The 19,008-nt window shown below is 45.7% G+C and overlaps 1 non-coding gene and 1 pseudogene across 1 annotated transcript; both read right to left on the reverse strand.

The window, feature by feature from the left end:
- Positions 1 to 7,738: 7,738 nt before the first annotated feature.
- On the reverse strand, positions 7,739 to 10,068 carry LOC123057993 (uncharacterized; annotated as a pseudogene).
- Positions 10,069 to 12,688: 2,620 nt separating this feature from the next.
- Positions 12,689 to 12,791, reverse strand: LOC123063801 (U6 spliceosomal RNA). The gene has a single exon (XR_006430565.1). It is a non-coding gene; the product is annotated as a U6 spliceosomal RNA (small nuclear RNA).
- Between the last annotated feature and the right edge of the window lie 6,217 nt (positions 12,792 to 19,008).

The raw sequence follows: 19,008 nt of genomic DNA on the forward strand, positions 1-19,008 counted from the left end.
CCTCTACAAATCCCTACTTCCCTCTGCGAAGGGCCTATCCATTTACTTTTATGTTGAGTCATCACCCTCTTATTAAAAAGCACTAGCTGGAGAGCACAGCCGTCATTTGCATTCATCACTATTAATTTATATTGGGTATGACTATGATTGGATCTCTTTTACCATGAATTACAATGTCTAGTCAGTCCTTGATCTTTAAAGGTGCTCTACATTTATGTTTTGCGGTCTCAGAAAGGGCTAGCGAGATACCATCTTGTTATATCATATTATGATTGTTTTGAGAAAGTGTCATCATTTGAGATTTATTATTATGACTTGCTAGTTGATTATGCTATTGATATGAGTAATTATGAGACCTGAGAATTATTGCAAATGTGGTTAGTTATGATCTATGCTGAAAACTTGAATGCTGGCTTGACATAGTTACAACAACAAGAGCAAACAGAGTTTGTAAAAGTTTTTCTTTCATTCAGTTTGTCAACTGAATTTCTTGAGGACAAGCAAGGGTTTAAGCTTGGGGGAGTTGATACGTCTCCGTCGTATCTACTTTTCCAAACACTTTTGCCCTTGTTTTGGGCTCTAACTTGTATGATTTGAATGGAACTAACCCGGACTAACGTTGTTTTCAGCAGAATTGCCATGGTGTTGTTTTATGTGCAGAAAATAAATATTCTCGGAATGACCTGAAACCCCACGGAACATCTTGGAAAAAATAATAATAAATCCTCGCCAAAGATGAAGACCAGAGGGTCCCACACCCTTCTCATGAGGGTGGGGGGCGCCCCCCCTAGGGCGCGCCCCCCTACCTCGTGGGCCCCCTAGATGCCCTCCGATGCCAACTCCAACTCTATATATTTGCTTTCAGAGAGAAAAAAATCAGAGAGAAGAAATCATCGCGTTTTACGATACGGAGCCGCCGCCAAGCCCTAAAACCTCTCGGGAGGACTGATCTGGAGTCCGTTCGGGGCTCCGGAGAGGGGGATTCGTCGCCTCATCATCATCAACCATCCTCCACCACCAATTTCATGATGCTCACCGCCGTGCGTGAGTAATTCTATCGTAGGCTTGCTGGACGGTGATGGGTTGGATGAGATTTATCATGTAATCGAGTTAGTTTTGTTAGGGTTTGATCCCTAGTATCCATTATGTTCTGAGATTGATGTTGCTATGACTTTGCTATGCTTAATGCTTGTCACTAGGGCCCGAGTGCCATGATTTCAGATCTGAACCTATTATGTTTTCATGAATATATGTGAGTTCTTGATCCTATCTTGCAAGTCTATAGTCACCTACTATGTGTTATGATCCAGCAACCCCGAAGTGACAATAATCGGGACCACTCCCGGTGATGACCATAGTTTGAGGAGTTCATGTATTCACTATATGCTAATGCTTTGTTCCGGTTCTCTATTAAAAGGAGGCCTTAATATCCCTTAGTTTCCAATAGGACCCCGCTGCCACGGGAGGGTAGGACAAAAGATGTCATGCAAGTTCTTTTCCATAAGCACGTATGACTATATACGGAATACATGCCTACATTACATTGATGAATTGGAGCTAGTTCTGTGTCACCCTATGTTATGACTGTTACATGATGAACCGCATCCGGCATAATTATCCATCACTGATCCGGTGCCTACGAGTTTTCCATATACTGGTTTACGCTTATTTACTTTCCCGCTGCTACTGTTACAATCACTATAAAATACCAAAAACATTACTTTTGATGTCTTTACTTTTGTTGCCGCTACCGCCACTATCATATTACTTTGCTACTAAACACTTTGCTGCAGATACTAAGTTTCCAGATGTGGTTGAATTGACAACTCAGCTGCTAATACTTGAGAATATTCTTTGGCTCCCCTTGTGTCGAATCAATAAATTTGGGTTGAATACTCTACCCTCGAAAGCTGTTGTGATCCCCTATACTTGTGGGTTATCAGGCTTCTTCACGGGAGTGGCAACTTGCTTGCCATTCTTCTTGAAGTTCCCTTTCTTTCCCTTGCCCTTTTACTTGAAACTAGTGGTCTTGTCAACCATCAACACTTGATGCTTTTTCTTGATTTCTACCTTCGCCAATTTCAGCATCGCGAAGAGTTTGGGAATCGTTTCCGTTATCCCTTGTATATTATAGTTCATCACGAAGTTCTAGTAACTTGGTTATAGTGACTAGAGAACTCTGTCAATCAATATCTTATCTAGGAGATTAACTCCCACTTGATTCAAGTGATTGTAGTACTCAGACATTCTGAGCACATGCTCACTAGCTGAGCTATTCTCCTCCATCTTGTAGGCAAAGTACTTGTCAAAGGTCTCATACCTCTTAACACGGGTATGAGTCCAAAATACCAATTTCAGCTCTGGGAACATCTGATATGCTCCGTGGCATTCAAAACGTTTTTGAAGTCCCGGTTCTAAGCCATAAAGTATGGCGCACTAAACTATCAAGTAGTCATCATGCCAAGCTTGTCAAACGTTCATAACGTCTGCATCTGCTCCTGTAAAAGGTCCATCACCTAGCGGTGCATCAAGGACATAATTCTCCTCTGCAACAATGAGGATAATCCTCAGATCATGGAGCTACTCCGCATCATTGCTACTAACATCTTTCAACATAGTTTTCTCTAGGAACGCGTTAAAATTCAATGGAACAACGGGTCATTTATCTACAACAACACAGACATGCAAAATACTATCAGGTACTAAGTTCATTATAAATTAAAGTTCAATTAATCATATTATTTAAGAACTCCCACTTATATAGACATCCCTCTAATCGTCTAAGTGATCACGTGATCCATATCAACTAAACCATGTCCGATCATCACGTGAGATGGAGTAGTTTTCAAGGGTGAACATCACTATGTTGATCATATCTACTATATGATTCACGCTCGACCTTTCGGTCTCAGCGTTCCGAGGCCATATCTGCATATGCTAGGCTCGTCAAGTTTAACCCGAGTATTCTGCGTGTGCAAAACTGGCTTGCACCCGTTGTATGTGAACGTAGAGCTTATCACACCCGATCATCACATGGTGTCTCGGCACGACGAACTGTAGCAACGGTGCATACTCAAGGAGAACACTTGTACCTTGAAATTTAGTGAGAGATCATCTTATAATGCTACCGCCGAACTAAGCAAAATAAGATGCATAAAGGATAAACATCACATGCAATCAAATAAGTAATATGATATGGCCATCATCATCTTGTACCTTTTGATTTCCATCTCCAAAGTACTGTCATGATTACCATCGTCACCGGCTTGACACCTTGATCTCCATCGAAGCATCATTGTCGTCTAGCCAACTATTGCTTCCACGACTATCGCCACCGCTTAGTGATAAAGTAAAGCAATTGCATGGCGATTGCATTTCATACAATAAAGCGACAACCATATGGCTCCTACCAGTTGCCGATAACTATGTTACAAAACATGATCATCTCATACAACAATTTATATAATCACGTCTTGACCATACCACATCACAACATGCCCTGCAAAAACAAGTTAGACGTCCTCTACTTTGTTGTTGCAAGTTTTACGTGGCTGCTACGGGCTTCTAGCAAGAACCGTTCTTACCTACGCATCAAAACCACAACGTAGAATAGTGATTGTTTTTTGATCTTCAAAAAGAACCCTGTTCATTGGAACCGATTTAACTAAAGTTGGAGAAACAGACACCCACTAGCCAGTTGTGTGCGAAGCACGTCGGTAGAACCAGTCTCACATAAGCATAGGCATAATGTCGGTATGAGCCGCTTCATCCAACAATACCGCTGAATCAAGAATCAACTAGTGACGGCAAGCAATATGTATATACTCACGCCCACAACTCCTTTATGTTCTACTCGTGCATATAACATCTACGCATAGACCTGGCTCAGATGCCACGGTTGGGGAACGTAGTATTTCAAAAAAAATCTACGCACACGCAAGATCCATCTAGATGATGCATAGCAACGAGCGGGGAGAGTGTGTCCACGTACCCTCGTAGACCGAAAGCGGAAGCATTTAGTAACGCGGTTGATGTAGTCGAACGTCTTCGGATCCAACCGATCCAAGTACCGAACGCACGGAACCTCCGCGATCTGCACACGTTCAGCTCGATGACGTCCCTCGTACTCTTGATCCAGCTGAGGCCGAGAGAGAGTTTCGTTAGCATGATGGCGTGATGACGGTGATGATGTAGTTACCGACGCAGGGCTTCGCCTAAGCACTACAACGATATGACCGAGGTGGAAATCTGTGGAGGGGGGCACCGCACATGGCTAAAAGATCAACTTGTGTGTCTATGGGGTGCCCCCTCCCCCGTATATAAAGGAGGGGAGGAGGGGAGGGCCGGCCCTCTCTATGGCGCGCCCAAGGGGGAGTCCTACTCCCAGTAGGAGTAGGTTTCCCCCCTCCCTAGTTGGAGTAGGAGAAGAAGGAAGAGGGAGAGAGAGGGAAGGAAAGGGGGGGCCGGCCCCCCACCCAATTTGGATTGGGCTTGGGTGGGGGCGCCCTCCACCTGGCCTCCTCCTCCTCCCACTAAGGCCCAATAAGGCCCATTGACTCCCCGAGGGTTCCGGTAACCCCCTGGTACTCCGGTAAATGCCCGAACTCGTCTGGAACCATTCCGATGTCCAAACATAGCCTTCCAATATATCGATATTTATGTCTCGACCATTTCGAGACTCCTCGTCATGTCCGTGATCACATCCGGGACTCCGAACTACCTTCGGTACATCAAAACACATAAACTCGTAATATCGATCGTCATTGAACATTAAGCGTGCGGATCCTATGGGTTCGAGAACTATGTAGACATGACCGAGACTCACTTCTGGTCAATAACTAATAGCGGAACCCAGATGCTCATATTGGTTCTTACATATTCTATGAAGATCTTTATCGGTCAAACCGCATAACAACATACGTTGTTCCCTTTGTCATTAGTATGTTACTTGCTCGAGATTCGATCGTCGGTATCTCAATACCTAGTTCAATCTCGTTACCGGCAAGTCTCTTTACTCGTTCCTTAATGCATCATCCCGCAACTAACTCATTAGTCACATTGCTTGCAAGGCTTATAGTGATGTGCATTACCGAGAGGGCCCAAAGATACCTCTCCGACAATCGGAGTGACAAATCCTAATCTCGATCTATGCCAACTCAACAAACACCATCGGAGACACCTGCAGAGCATTTTTATAATCACCCAGTTACGTTGTGACGTTTGATAGCACACTAAGTTTTCCTCCGGTATTCGGGAGTTGCATAATCTCATAATCATAGGAACATGTATAAGTTATGAAGAAAGCAATAGCAATAAACTAAATGATCATAGTGCTAAGCTAACGGATGGGTCAAGTCAATCACATCATTCTCTAATGATGTGATCCCGTTCATCAAATGACAACTCTTGTCCATGGCTAGGAAACTTAACCATCTTTGATTAACGAGCTAGTCAAGTAGAGGCATACTGGTGACACTCTGTTTGTCTATGTATTCACACATGTACTAAGTTTCTGGTTTAATACAATTCTAGCATGAATAATAAACATTTATTATGATATAAGGAAATATAAATAATAACTTTATTATTGCCTCTAGGGCATATTTCCTTCAGTAGCAGGACGAGATCCTGTTGCAATCATTCGGGCAACAAAAGAAGCAATAGCTTTGCTACAACTTCCTAGGAAGGCGGCTATGGTTCTGCCAGGTTTTGGATGGCGACCACCCGATGCGGGTGTTGTTAAAATCAGCACGGGCGGAGCTCTGAACTTGGCTGATGGACGAGGGGATGCAGGTGGTGTCACTCGTTCGAATACAGCGTTCCTAGGAGCATGGAGTAAACCATACTTAGGGGTGTCTGATCCCCTGATTATTGAGGCTTTTGCGCTGCAAGGAGTTCGCTTGGCCACACTTCAAGGCTTCCTGCACGTCATAAATGGAGGTAGGCTGCCTGGAGCTGGTGACGCTCTGGAGAACTCGCTACAATTCCCGTTCTATTGTGGCTCCAATCTTATTAGAAATAGGAGAGCTTATTAGTTTTTTCGCTTCCTTTGATCTACAACATGTAAACAGGGCAGCTAACGTGCCGACTCATCTTTGTGCAAAACATGCATGCACCTTGAATGTGACTGAAACTTGGTTGGCTGAGACCCCTAGCTTCCTTGTGACCAACCTTCTGGCTGATTGTCCGGGGAATGCTCTTATCTGAATAAAGCTCTCTGATTTGCCTGCAAAAAAAAGACGTGCAGTCAGGAGCTAACCTACTAGAATGTTTATACTCCCGTTGCAACGCACGGGCAATTGTCTAGTATCATAAAAAGGGTGTGTTATAGGTTTTGGGTGAGTCTTGATGCAGAAGATTGAAAAGACAAGGGGTTTATTTATCTATTTATCATTTAACAAAATAGTGAAATCTGATATCTAAATTAATTATTTAGGTAATACAATATGATGATGGAATGTTTATAATATGCACATGATGCACAAACAATATAATAGGCTAATATATATATGGTATTACTCGAGGGTTGTTACAATCGTGACCACTAGTGTCACTATAGGGGATTCCCAACCAGGCTAGAAATTTTGTCGACGATGCTGCACATCCATGTCCTCTGCCTCAAGCCGTCGTTTGTAGATCTCACTCGGGAGCAACGCCACCAAGCACGGGATCAGGCCCGATCTGTGTGGTCGCAACGACGGCACAACATAGCTAGATTTGGGCCACAAGCCTTGCCACCCCCAACACAGCCCGCCGCCGGCAGCTGTCGTCGGCTAAGCCCCTCCAGCACAACCTCCCGCCACCACGCCGCCTAGAGCCACTGCCCGCGCCACTCCTGTTTGGGGTTAGTCGGTTTCCCTATTGGACTTGCAATTCTCCTCTTTTTAGGTGATTTCTCCTTTTAGTCTTTATGGGCATTTTCTTGATGTTGGGTGAGTGTAAATGTATACACATAAGTACTATACGGTATGTGTGCAAATTATACTAGATTTTGAAAATTGCACTATTATATGTTTATTCTTTGCATATTAAAAGGTGCAATTTAAGTGCAAAGTTCTGTGCGCATTTTTTTAAATAAATCTTAAAGGGTAATACCAATGCTACTATTTCATTCTTTCTGACATAAACATGGGTAAATCAGCTTTTACCCACTGCATCGCCAGCTTGGGAAAACTTGGAGAGCTATACCGCAGTGAGAAGGGACTCAAGGTTCTGAAATCCGACCTCCTGTCTGTCCCGACTGTAACGATTTCCGAAGCAACCCGCTTCGCGCTCTGGACGAAATGGGTGACCAGCATCGATGAAGAACTGGATAGTCCGGTACCCAAGGAGCACAGTGAGCTGTTCAACCAGTGGGATGTCATTTCAGGCTCCGTGGCACAAAACAAACCTTGGCGCGGGATTAAGGTAACTGATCTGATGACGAAGCTCGCAGTTCTGAAGAGAACTGTCCATATCAAACCTGAAAAAGTGAAGTGGGCGTCTTCTGCAAGTTCTTCGGAAAAGAAGTGATGCTGAGGTTAGCATTGTCAGATATATGACGGAATGAATCTTCACTCATTATGTTTAATTATGCCTCTTTTCTATAATTAAGTACAATATAACTTGAGACTTTTTATTAGCCTCCTTATAGTCAAGTATAATGCTAGTATGACTTGAGACTTTTGATGGCCTCCCCTTTTTGTTACCTTTGAATGATCTTAGCATATGAAGCAAACAAGTGCATCAAATTACAGCAAACAACGGGATTTTCCTCCAAGAAGAAAGATACTCATGTCACTAATACCAAACATCCAGCAAGCACAATTCTAATACTCCCTCTGTTCACTTTTTTAAGTCGTTTCAGACAAGTGAAATTGAGCTGTTTTGCATAATGTCTGAAACATCTACAAAGCCTTATAAAAATGAACGGAGGGAGTACCAAACATTCAGTGAGCACAACTCTTACAACTTGGTAAGATGAGAGGAAGAGGCTGCTACCTGGCTACAGGGACACGTCCTCCCACGTCACACAGACAAGGGGCAACAATCACCATCATCAACCACTGTAATTCAGCGAACCGTAACGCTCGGTCCAAGAGAGGTTCCTCTTTGGGTTATATTTGGCACCCATCGGTCTTGTGAGGATGGCAGTCCATGTAACCTTCACTTTTAGCTCATAGGAACCGTGAGTGCAAACATGCTCTTCATCAGGGTGCTGTAGAGTAACATGAGTGCCTTCATCCTCATCATTATCAAAAATACAAACATGGACCAAAAACTCTTCATCGTCGTCCCATGTAGGTATAGGGATAACTACCAAATTACGACTCAAGGGAATGGAGGCATCATCTCCGACTAATATCCCGCTGCAACTCATTGCTCTACCATCATATAGAATAATATGGGTCTCGGCATTTCTAGTCCCAGCAGATACTTTGCCAACGAAAGGGGCATAGGGCGGACCATTAAGAATGTTGATTTGGAGGCTAGCCGCCACCGGATGTTTAACAGGTGCAAATACTAATTCCACTCTATTGAGCCAACTAGGTAGCATCATAGTTATGGGTCCAGTGTCAAAGGTGCGGGACTCGATTACGCCTTTGCTAAAGTCTTCATCGTCAGGATCACCCTTCACCTTCAGGTTGAACTCAAAATGTATATTATCAAATGCTACTAATCCTCGACGTGGACCTGTCAATGCTAACATATCCTCCTGCAAGTAATTTATAAAAAAGGGTCACAACATGTCTACGTAGTTGAACAAGCTATGTAACTAGCTGCACATGAAAAGCAAAGCACACTTGACAAGTTGGACAGATTCAAACAGTCTGAAAATATGTTGTTTAACTAGCTTGGGGAGCATCGATCACTCATGTAATTCTGTTGCCGCACTCCTTTAGTGCCCATAAATTGCTACCAGCAACCAGATATTTGTGGCTTGCATAGTAGTACATTCAGATAGACAAACTATTTGTTCCAACATAGTTTCTTTTATTTCCAGTATATAAAAGGCATTTTACAGCATGACGCCATGACATAATAAACAACTGGCCGTACCACATTCCATAGACAGAATAAACAACCAGGTCTCAAAGAGGGCTGCTACTGAGAAACAAAATGTAAACAAACGTAGCACCAAAATAATATGATGAAGTTGTATGGTTTTGGCAATAACACCCATCCTTAGAGCACTTACTTCGAACAGATTAAATAATACTCCCTCTGTAAAGAAACATAAGATCATTTATGATCTTATATTTCTTTGAGAAACTGAAGTGTACCAATATGAAATTAATCATGGTATTTGCAGCTAAAAAAACAAAATAACTAGTAGCAAGCTTAATTTAGCTAAAGTACGCAGCTGTCCGTGTTTTAGTCAGTCTAAATAGTTTGGGAGGAGACAAAGGGGCGAACTAGTTTAGTGCACACAATTACCTTGGAGCTGATGATCTGGGGATCTTCTCTCTCGCGTCTGAACAGATAGACGCATCTGTAGTCGATGCTACGGTACCGAACACACTGACCGGGTAGCCCCTATCGGATTCGATTACCTTGACGGAAACGACATTGTACGACGTCCCCGCCCGGAGCTCCCACAGCTGCGGCGTTACATCCTCAAGCAGCGGCCCGAGGCCAACCTTGGCTGCAAGCAAAGCAAAATCAGGGGCAAAAGACATACACCCCAGATCAGGAGAACCATTTCAGGAGAAATTTAAACTAAAATGGTTGTAAATTGGTAAGTAATGGAGATACTGACACTCTCTGTCGAGGTCGAAGCCGGCGAGGTTGACGCCGCAGAAGCGGGTGAGGACGCGGGCTCTCTTCTTGGGGTCGTACTCGGTGATGCGGTCGCGGCACGCGGCGTGGAGGGCTACGATCTCCGACGGCGACTTCAGATCAATCTCCTCGTCGTCGTCGCTGTAACAGATTTTCATGGGAACCTGGCAGCATCGATCTCGTCGGCGCGGGGAATCCGGCGGTGGTGCCTGACGTCGTCGTCGCCATCCCCGCGCCGCGTCGATCGACCGATCCAACCTTTTTTTTTTTCTAGAAGAGGAAGAGGATGGCCAGCGCTACAAAAGCGTGCACTGACGCACCGCGAGCCCACTACCAACGTAGTGGGCCTTAAAACCTACTCCCTCCGTACGAAAATACTTTTATGAAAATTGGATAAAAATGAATGAATACATCTAGATACATCTATTTCTTCGACAAATATAACCAAACAAAATGAATATTTATTCCAGTCACGCCAGAATGTCTTATTTCCTTAAAGAAAAAAGTGCAGGCTCTTGTAGGGCTGGCCATCCTTAGAGAAAAAAAATGCAGTGATCGACGCCAGAATGCTTTTTTTTTTGTAGAAGAGGAAGCAGATGGCCAGCGCTACAAGAGCCTGCACTATAGTCATCGTTCAGTGCCAGATATTGCAGGCTCTGGCGGGGAATCTCCTGTATAGACTGTAGTAGAAGGAGGATGCGTCCTCTCGCTAGAGTTTGGTTCCTCTCGCCGCCATCGACGGCGTTGAGGTTCTTCCCTGCAAATCATCGGCTGCCATCACTGGTCTTTTCTTGGTTTGATTAAGAATTGATTAAGAAGCAGGACAATCCTGCTAATATCATAAAAAGAGTGTGTTCTAGGTTTTGGGTGAGTCTTGATGCAGAAGATTGAAAAAGAAGGTGTTTATCTACTTATCATTTAACAAAATAGCAAAATATAATATCTAAAATAATTATTTAATTAATACAATATGATGATGCAATGTTTATGAGATGGACATGATGCACAAAACAATATAATAGGCTAATATATCTATGGTATTACTCCCGGGTTGTTATAATCGTGGCCACTAGCGTCTCACTATAGGAGATTACCAACCAGGCTAGAAAAATCATTGTCGATGCTACACATCCATTTCCTCTGCCTCAAGCCATCATTTATAGACCTCACTCCGGAGCAACTCCATCAAGCATGTGATTAGGCCTGGTCCGTGCAGCTGCAACGACGATGCAACATTGCTAGATCCACAAGCAATGGTGGAGCAGATTTGTCGGCCAAGCCCCTCTGCGCAACCTCCCGCCATCACGCCGCCTGGAGCCACTGCCCGTGCCAATATTGTCTAGGGTTAGTCAATTTTCCTATTGGACTTGAACTTGTCCTGTTTTTGGGCGGTTTTTCTTTTTATTCTTTATGGTTATTTTCTTTATGTTGGGTGAGTGTAAATGTACACACATAAGTACTACACAATCAATATGTGTGCATACTTGATTTCGAAAATTGCAGCATTATATGTTTATCTGCATATTACAAAAGGTGCAATTTTAGTGCAAAGTTGCATGTGAGTTTTTTGTTTTTGTTTTTTCTTAAAGGGTAATACTGTTGTCACTTTCTAGAAGACTTCATTTTTTTTTTACCTTTTTAAGGGTAATGCCAATGGCACTAAATTTATTTTTTAGAAAAAAATGAATTTTGTTTATTACTATATGTGTATTCTTGTATATTATAATAAAGCATAATTTATGGATAAATTGTGTGTAAATTTTATAAAATATATTTCTCATATTCTTAAAGGGTAGTACCAATGCCATCAATTCATTTTTGATAGAATACATCATTTCTTTTTTTGGAGATGCCCTAACTTTTACGTAGTCGATCCTTATGTATCCCTACCTAAGTTTTTTTTTTGGGGTGCGGGTGGGGGCAACTTTGATCTACTACTCCTTGTTCTTTTAGGATGGACCATTCGTGATGGAAACAAATATAGTGGCCTTCTCGCCAAGAAAAATAGTGGGGTTAATAGAGAGTCAAAAACACCTCAGCCAAGAGGATCATTTCACCAGAAAAATGAAAAATCCAGCAATACATTTACTGTCAAAAAGGTAGGACAAAAACTAAAAAAATGCGAGGACAGCAACAAATATTGGAGGTAAGAGAAAAAAACGAGCTAATGAAAGCAAGGAAATGTTTCTTCTTCATATCTGTTAAAAGCGACGAAAAACGTATGAACTGTCAGAAAGGAGAAATCTTAATAAAAAACGAGCACCATGTATTCCCAGAAATCTGGATTAAAATGAGTGTCATCCATTAATTGCTTTTCTTTTTGATTTTTTTCCTTATCCGACTTCACAAGGACATATCTGTCAAACAGAAGCACTACTAATTAATAGACTGATACATATCCACTACTCAAAAATGTAAAATAGACTGACACATATCCACTAAAAAAATGATACATGTCCCACAAAAAATAGGGCCATATACGTCATTTGTAAGAGCTACAATTTTATATTACGATTTTACAGGAAAGTAACAGGAACACTTATCAGTATATTTTGTTTTCTATCCCATCCCATGGATTCTGACACGAAAGTTACAATTTTATATTTGCAAAGAAAACAAAGTGTTAATTTTAAAATTATAAACAGATGTTATTTTGCATCATCTTTTTATTATTGTTTCATCTCTGCATCTATTCTCATTTGTATATACAGTCCGCAAAAAGAAAGTTATATAGTCACTGAGATACTATATAGCATTTAAGGATCTTACCCCGATGGAAATGAAAATACAAAGAACTTTATGTAAAATATCAGTACACGCAAGTGCTAAAATAAGGCCCCATGGACCTATAAGAAACTATCTGTACAATGTGTGTTACACGTGAGGGTCTAAAAAAGAAGGTTCCAGGGACCAGCGCAGAAAATCCCCAAAAAAGTTGAACCATTTCTCGATTTGTGCGTGTCACCCTTACGCAGGGGCCATGCTAATCTTCTCTGTATCGTTTCAATTTTATCAGATGTCCCCGAAGGGACAACTCTGCTGCAGCGAGCGGGCTTATAAACTAGTCGTTCTCTCTATTGCTGGGCGATGTGGGACAAAGGGGGTGTTTGGTTCAGAAGTCCTAGGACTTTTTCTAGTCTCAGGGACTAATCAAAAAAGACTCTTCAATAGAGTCTTTTTCTAGTCCCTGTAGAAAAAGTCCTTCCCATTTGATTTCTAAGGACTTTTTAAGAATTTTTTCTAGTCTCTGAAACTAAAAAATCCCTTAACCAAACACCCCCTAAAGGAACGTAGCGTTTTTCTCCTCACCAGCCGGAAGCCAGCGGATCCCCCATTTCGGAGTGGCGGGCCGTGAGTACGTTGGGACTCCTTATGCGGCCCAAATTACTGGAGGAGAGTAATGGGCCGTCCTGTTAGTTCTCCAAATCTGTTAGCTTTCTACAGAGAGCACCTCATGCAGAGTTTGGAATTTCTGATTATATCACCAGTTCGGCAAGATGTTGCACAAACAGATGCAGCCGTTTATTAGATCAAAAAAAAGATGCAGCCGTTGATGCAGAAAGCTTGCCTGATGCTGCCCAAATATATATCCCTACGAATATATGCGAAACTACCTGCAAAAAAAAAAGAATATATGCGAAACTATCGGCCCTGTCAGTGTACCAAACGGAGCTTCTGATGCAGAAAGTGTAGAGAAATAGGATGCAATTCTCAATGTATTGATGGGTGCATATGCACAAGTATATATAGTACATAGGGCAAGTCATATCCTCAACTATACATAAGGAGGAGACTTGGAGTACAAGAATACATGTGCTAAATACATATCTCAACACCCCCCGCAGTCGAAGCGACACCATTGCTGACGCAGAGACTGGACCGGAATTCCTCGAAAGACGTCGTAGGCAAGCCTTTGGTCATGATGTCAGCAAATTGTTGGGAGGTGGGAACGTGTAGAACACGAACATGGCCAAGAGCCACTTGATCCCGAACAAAATGGATATCAAGCTCAATGTGCTTGGTGCGACGATGATGAACCGGGTTGGCGGAGAGGTAGACGGCGGAGACGTTGTCGCAGTAGACGACGGTGGCCTTCTCAACAGGACACGAGAGCTCGTGAAGAAGCTGACGAAGCCAGGAACACTTAGCAACAATGTTGGCCACAACGCGGTACTCAGCCTCGGCGCTAGACCGCGAAACAGTGGGCTGCCGCTTGGACGACCACGACACCAGGGATGGTCCAAGGAAGATGCAGTAACCCGAAGTAGATCGATGGGTATCCGGGCAGCCAGCCCAGTCGGCGTCGGAGTAGGCGACCAGATCAGTGGCAGTAGAGGCGCGCAGAGTAAGACCAAGATCCATAGCACCGCGGATGTAGCGGAGAATCCGCTTAACGGCAGTCCAGTGAACGTCTCGAGGGGCATGCATATGGAGGCAGACCTGCTGAACCGCGTACTGAAGCTCTGGCCGAGTAAGAGTGAGGTACTGAAGAGCACCAACAATGGACCGATAGAAGCCAGCATCTAGAGCAGGAGTACCATCAGTAGCAGAGAGCTTGGCCTTCGTGTCGACAGGAGTGCGGCCGGTTTGCAGTTAAGCATGCCAGCACGGTCGAGAAGCTCATGAGCGTACTTCCGTTGATGAAGAAAGAATCCATCAGAACGACGCACCACCTCAACACCGAGGAAGTAGTGCAGCGGACCCAAGTCCTTAATAGCAAACTCTGCACGGAGACGATCAGTAAGCCGGCGAAGGAGCTCAGAAGTGCATGTTGTCAGAATGATGTCGCCAACATAGAGCAGCAAATACGCCGTGTCTGTGCCCTGGTGATAAACAAAAAAGCGAAGCATCGGAGCGTGTAGAGCGAAAGCCAAGTTGGTGAAGGAACGCTGCGATGCGCTGGTACCAGGCACGAGGAGCCTGCTTGAGCCCATATAATGAGCATGAGAGCAGACACACATGATCAGGACACGCCGGATCAACAAACCCCGTGGGCTGCTGACAGAAGACCTGCTCCTCAAGATGACCGTGGAGGAAGGCGTTGGAGACGTCCATCTGATGAACCGGCCAGGCACGAGAGACCGCCAACTGCAAGACAGTGCGGATCGTCCCGGGCTTAACAACCGGAACGAAAGTGTCGGTGAAGTCCACACCGGCGCATTGCCGGAAACCACGAACAACCCAACGCGCCTTGTAACGATCAAGAGTGTCGTCGAGACGAAGCTTGTGTTTGAAGACCCACTTCCCGGTGATCACATTAGCATGTCGGGGACGGGGAACAAGCTGCCAAGTCCGATTTCGCTGCAAAGCGTCAAACTCCTCCTGCATGGCGGCCATCCAAAGAGGGTCACGGAGAACGGCCCGAACCAAGGACGGCAGCGGGGAAGGAGCAGACGTCGAGGCGGTGCAGACGTAGTCATCCGCATAGCGGGAGCTCGGGCGAAAAACACCAGTGCGCGAGCGTGTGACGGGGCCGGCCGTCGGAGCAGCCGCGGGTGGCGACGAGACCGTGGCATCCACGGGAGAGGCGGTGGCCGCCACAACATCGACGGGAGAGGCGGGCCGGGCGGAAGACTCAGCCGCGGTGTCGGGAGAATCGGGCGACACCGGGGCCACGATCGCACCAGCAGGCGACCGAGGCGGGGTCGGCGCGGGCGACCGAGACGGAGTCGACACGGGCGACCGAGGCGAGGGCGACGCGCCAGGGGAGGCCGCGCCAGTGCGGGCCGGTCCAGCCAGCGGCCCATCATGCGGCCCAACATGCATGGTGGAGGACCGGGGCGACGTGGGCAACGTCGAGGCAGCTCCAGGCGACGAGGGCACTGAGCCGGAGGAGGGGGCCGTAGAGGGCCCCGATCCAGAGGGGGGCGCCACAGGCGGGGTGGCCGGAGCACCCAGGACCAGCAGCGGGCGACGGCGCGGAGGAGACCCCGCCGCGGGAGGGGCAGACGGCGCCACCTGTTCCTGTGCAAAGGGAAAAACAAGCTCATCAAAGTACACGTGCCGGGAGGTGATGACACGGTGAGACACGGGGTCATAGCAGCGATAACCCTTAGTGTTGGCCGGGTAACCAAGGAAGACACAAGGAACGGAACGAGGAGCGAGTTTATGAGGAGTGGTGGCGGTGGTGTTGGGGTAGCAACGGCAACCGAAAATTCGGAGACCATCGTAGGAGGGAGGAGTGCCATATAAGAGATGGTGAGGCGCGTAGTTCTAGCACGGATGGCATGGCCGAAGATTAAGGAGGAGGGTGGCGGTGGCGAGGGCATCTGGCCAAAACCGAGAAGGCATGGAAAAGAATGGTACGCACACACTCATTGAGGGTGCGTAGGATGCACTCGGCACAGCCATTCTGCTGGGAGGTGTATGGACACGTGAGATGAAACACAGTGCCATGGGAGGAAAGAAGATGGCGGATGGTGAGATTGTCGAATTCTTTCCCGTTATCGGTCTGAAGTGCGAGTATGGGTCGCCCAAACTATGTGGAGACATAAGCATAAAATGCAATGAGAGTGGCGGCAACATCGGATTTCCGATGAAGAGGAAATGTCCACACAAAGTGAGAGTAGTCATCCAGTATAACAAGATAATAAAGATAACCAGAATTACTAGGTACTGGAGATGTCCATACATCGCTATGAATCAATTCAAACGGAAAAGATGCAACTGTGGAAGAGGAACTAAAAGGAAGGCGAACATGTTTGCCTAACCGGCAGGCTTCATAGGAGTGAGCAGCCGTTTTATTACATGAAAAAGAAAATCCTCTCATTATTTGACGAAGTGAAGAAGTGCTAGGATGCCCGAGACGAGCATGCCAAAGATCGACGCCGGCGGAAAAAGCTCGAGGACCACCCGGAGATGACGGCGACTGAACTGGGTAGAGGTCGCCAGGACTGTCACAGCGGTGAAGAATCATCCGGGTGCGAGCGTCCTTAACAGAAAAGCCAACTTCGTCAAATTCCACAGTTACAAAACTGTCACGAGAAAGATTACGAACGGAAACTAAGTTCTGAATAAGATGAGGAGAAACAAGGACATTATTAAGAGAAAGAGGTCGAGAGTTAGAGGGAAAGGGTGCAGAACCGACATGAGAGATGGGAAGACCGACACCATTACCGATGATGATGCGGGAGGGAGTGGAAATGGTATGAACGGAAGAGAGGTTACCCGAATGAGCGGACATATGAGAGGTGGCACCGGAGTCCATAATCCAATCACCGCCACCACTAGTATAGGGCGGCGGCGGCTGCAGGGCCGCTAGAAGGGCTGGGTCGTAGTAGGGGGCGCCGTACGCGCCAGGGGCGGCGCCGTACGCGCCGTAGGAGGGCGCGACAGGAGGTGCGCCATGGGCACCGATGTTGGGGAACATAGCAGAATTTTAAAATTTTCTACGCATCACCAAGATCAATCTATGGAGTCATCTAGAAATGAGAGAGAGGAGTGCATCTACATACCCTTGTAGATTGCGAGCGGAAGCGTTCAAGAGAACGGGGTTGATGGAATCGTACTCGTCGTGATCCAAATCACCGATGACCGAGCGCCGAACGGACGGCACCTCCGCGTTCAACACACGTACGGTTGGGGAAGACGTCTCCTCCTTCTTGATCCAGCAAGGGGGAAGAAGAGGTTGATGGAGATCCAGTAGCACGACGGCGTGGTGGTGGAAGTAGCGGGGATCTCTGCAGGGCTTCGCCAAGCTCAGCGAGAGGGAGAGGTGTTATGAGGGGAGAGGGAGGCGCCAGGGGCTAGGGTGCGGCTCCCATGCGCCTCCCCACTATATATAGGGGTGGAGGGGGCTGGTTTCTTGCCCTCCAAGTCCATTGGGGCGTTGGCAAAGGTGGGGGAAAGAAATCCCATCATTTTCCTTCCCCACCGATTGTTATCCCCCCTTTTTAGAGATCTTGATCTTATCCCTTCGGGATATGATCTTATTACTTCTAAGGGGGGATCTTGGTGCGCCTTGACCAGGGGTGTGGGGCCTTGCCCCCACTACCCACATTCATGTGGGTCCCCCCATGTAGGTGGGCCCCACTCCGGAACCTTCTAGAACCTTCCCGGTACAATACCGAAAAATCCCGAACATTTTCCGGTGGCCAAAATAGGACTTCCCATATATAAATCTTTACCTCCGGAACTCCTAGTGACGTCCGGGATCTCATTCGGGACTCCGAACAACTTTCGGGTTACCGCATACTAATATCTCTACAACCCTAGCGTCACCGAACCTTAAGTGTGTAGACCCTACGGGTTCGGGAGACATGCAGACATGACCGAGACAACTCTCCAGCCAATAACCAACAACGGGATCTGGATACCCATGTTGGCTCCCACATGTTCCACGATGATCTCATCGGATGAACCACGATGTCGAGGATTCAATCAATCCCGTATTCAATTCCCTTTGTCCAGCGGTATTGTACTTGCCCGAGATTCGATCGTCGGTATCCCGATACCTTGTTCAATCTCGTTACCGGCAAGTCTCTTTACTCGTTCCGTAACACATCATCCCGTGATCAACTCCTTGGTCACATTATGCACATTATGATGATGTCCTACCGAGTGGGCCCAGAGATACCTCTCCGTTTACACGGAGTGACAAATCCCAGTCTCGATTCATGCCAACCCAACAGACACTTTCGGAGATACCTGTAGTGTACCTTTATAGCCACCCAGTTACGTTGTGACGTTTGGCACACCCAAAGTACTCCTACGGTATCCGGGAGTTGCACAATCTCATGGTCTAAGGAAATGATACTTGACATTAGAAAAGCTTTAGCAAACGAACTACACAATCTTGTGCTAGGCTTAGGATTGGGTCTTGTCCATCACATCATTCTCCTGATGATGTGATCCCGTTATCAACGACATCCAATGTCCATGGTCAGGAAACCGTAACCATCTATTGATCAACGAGCTAGTCAACTAGAGGCTTACTTGGGACATCGTGTTGTCTATGTATCCACACATGTATCTGAGTTTCCTATCAATACAATTCTAGCATGGATAATAAACGATTATCATGAACAATGAAATATAATAATAACTAATTTATTATTTCTTCTAGGGCATATTTCCAACAATCTCCCACTTGCACTAGAGTCAATAATCTAGTTCACAACGCCATGTGATTAACACTCACAGGTCACATCGCCATGTGACCAACATCCAAGAGTCTACTAGACTCAGTGATCTAGTTCACATCACTATGTGATAAACACTCAAAGAGTTCTGGGTTTGATCATGTTATGC

Source organism: Triticum aestivum, chromosome 3A (genome assembly GCF_018294505.1).
Source record: "Triticum aestivum cultivar Chinese Spring chromosome 3A, IWGSC CS RefSeq v2.1, whole genome shotgun sequence".
NCBI classification, from domain to species: Eukaryota; Viridiplantae; Streptophyta; class Magnoliopsida; order Poales; family Poaceae; genus Triticum; species Triticum aestivum.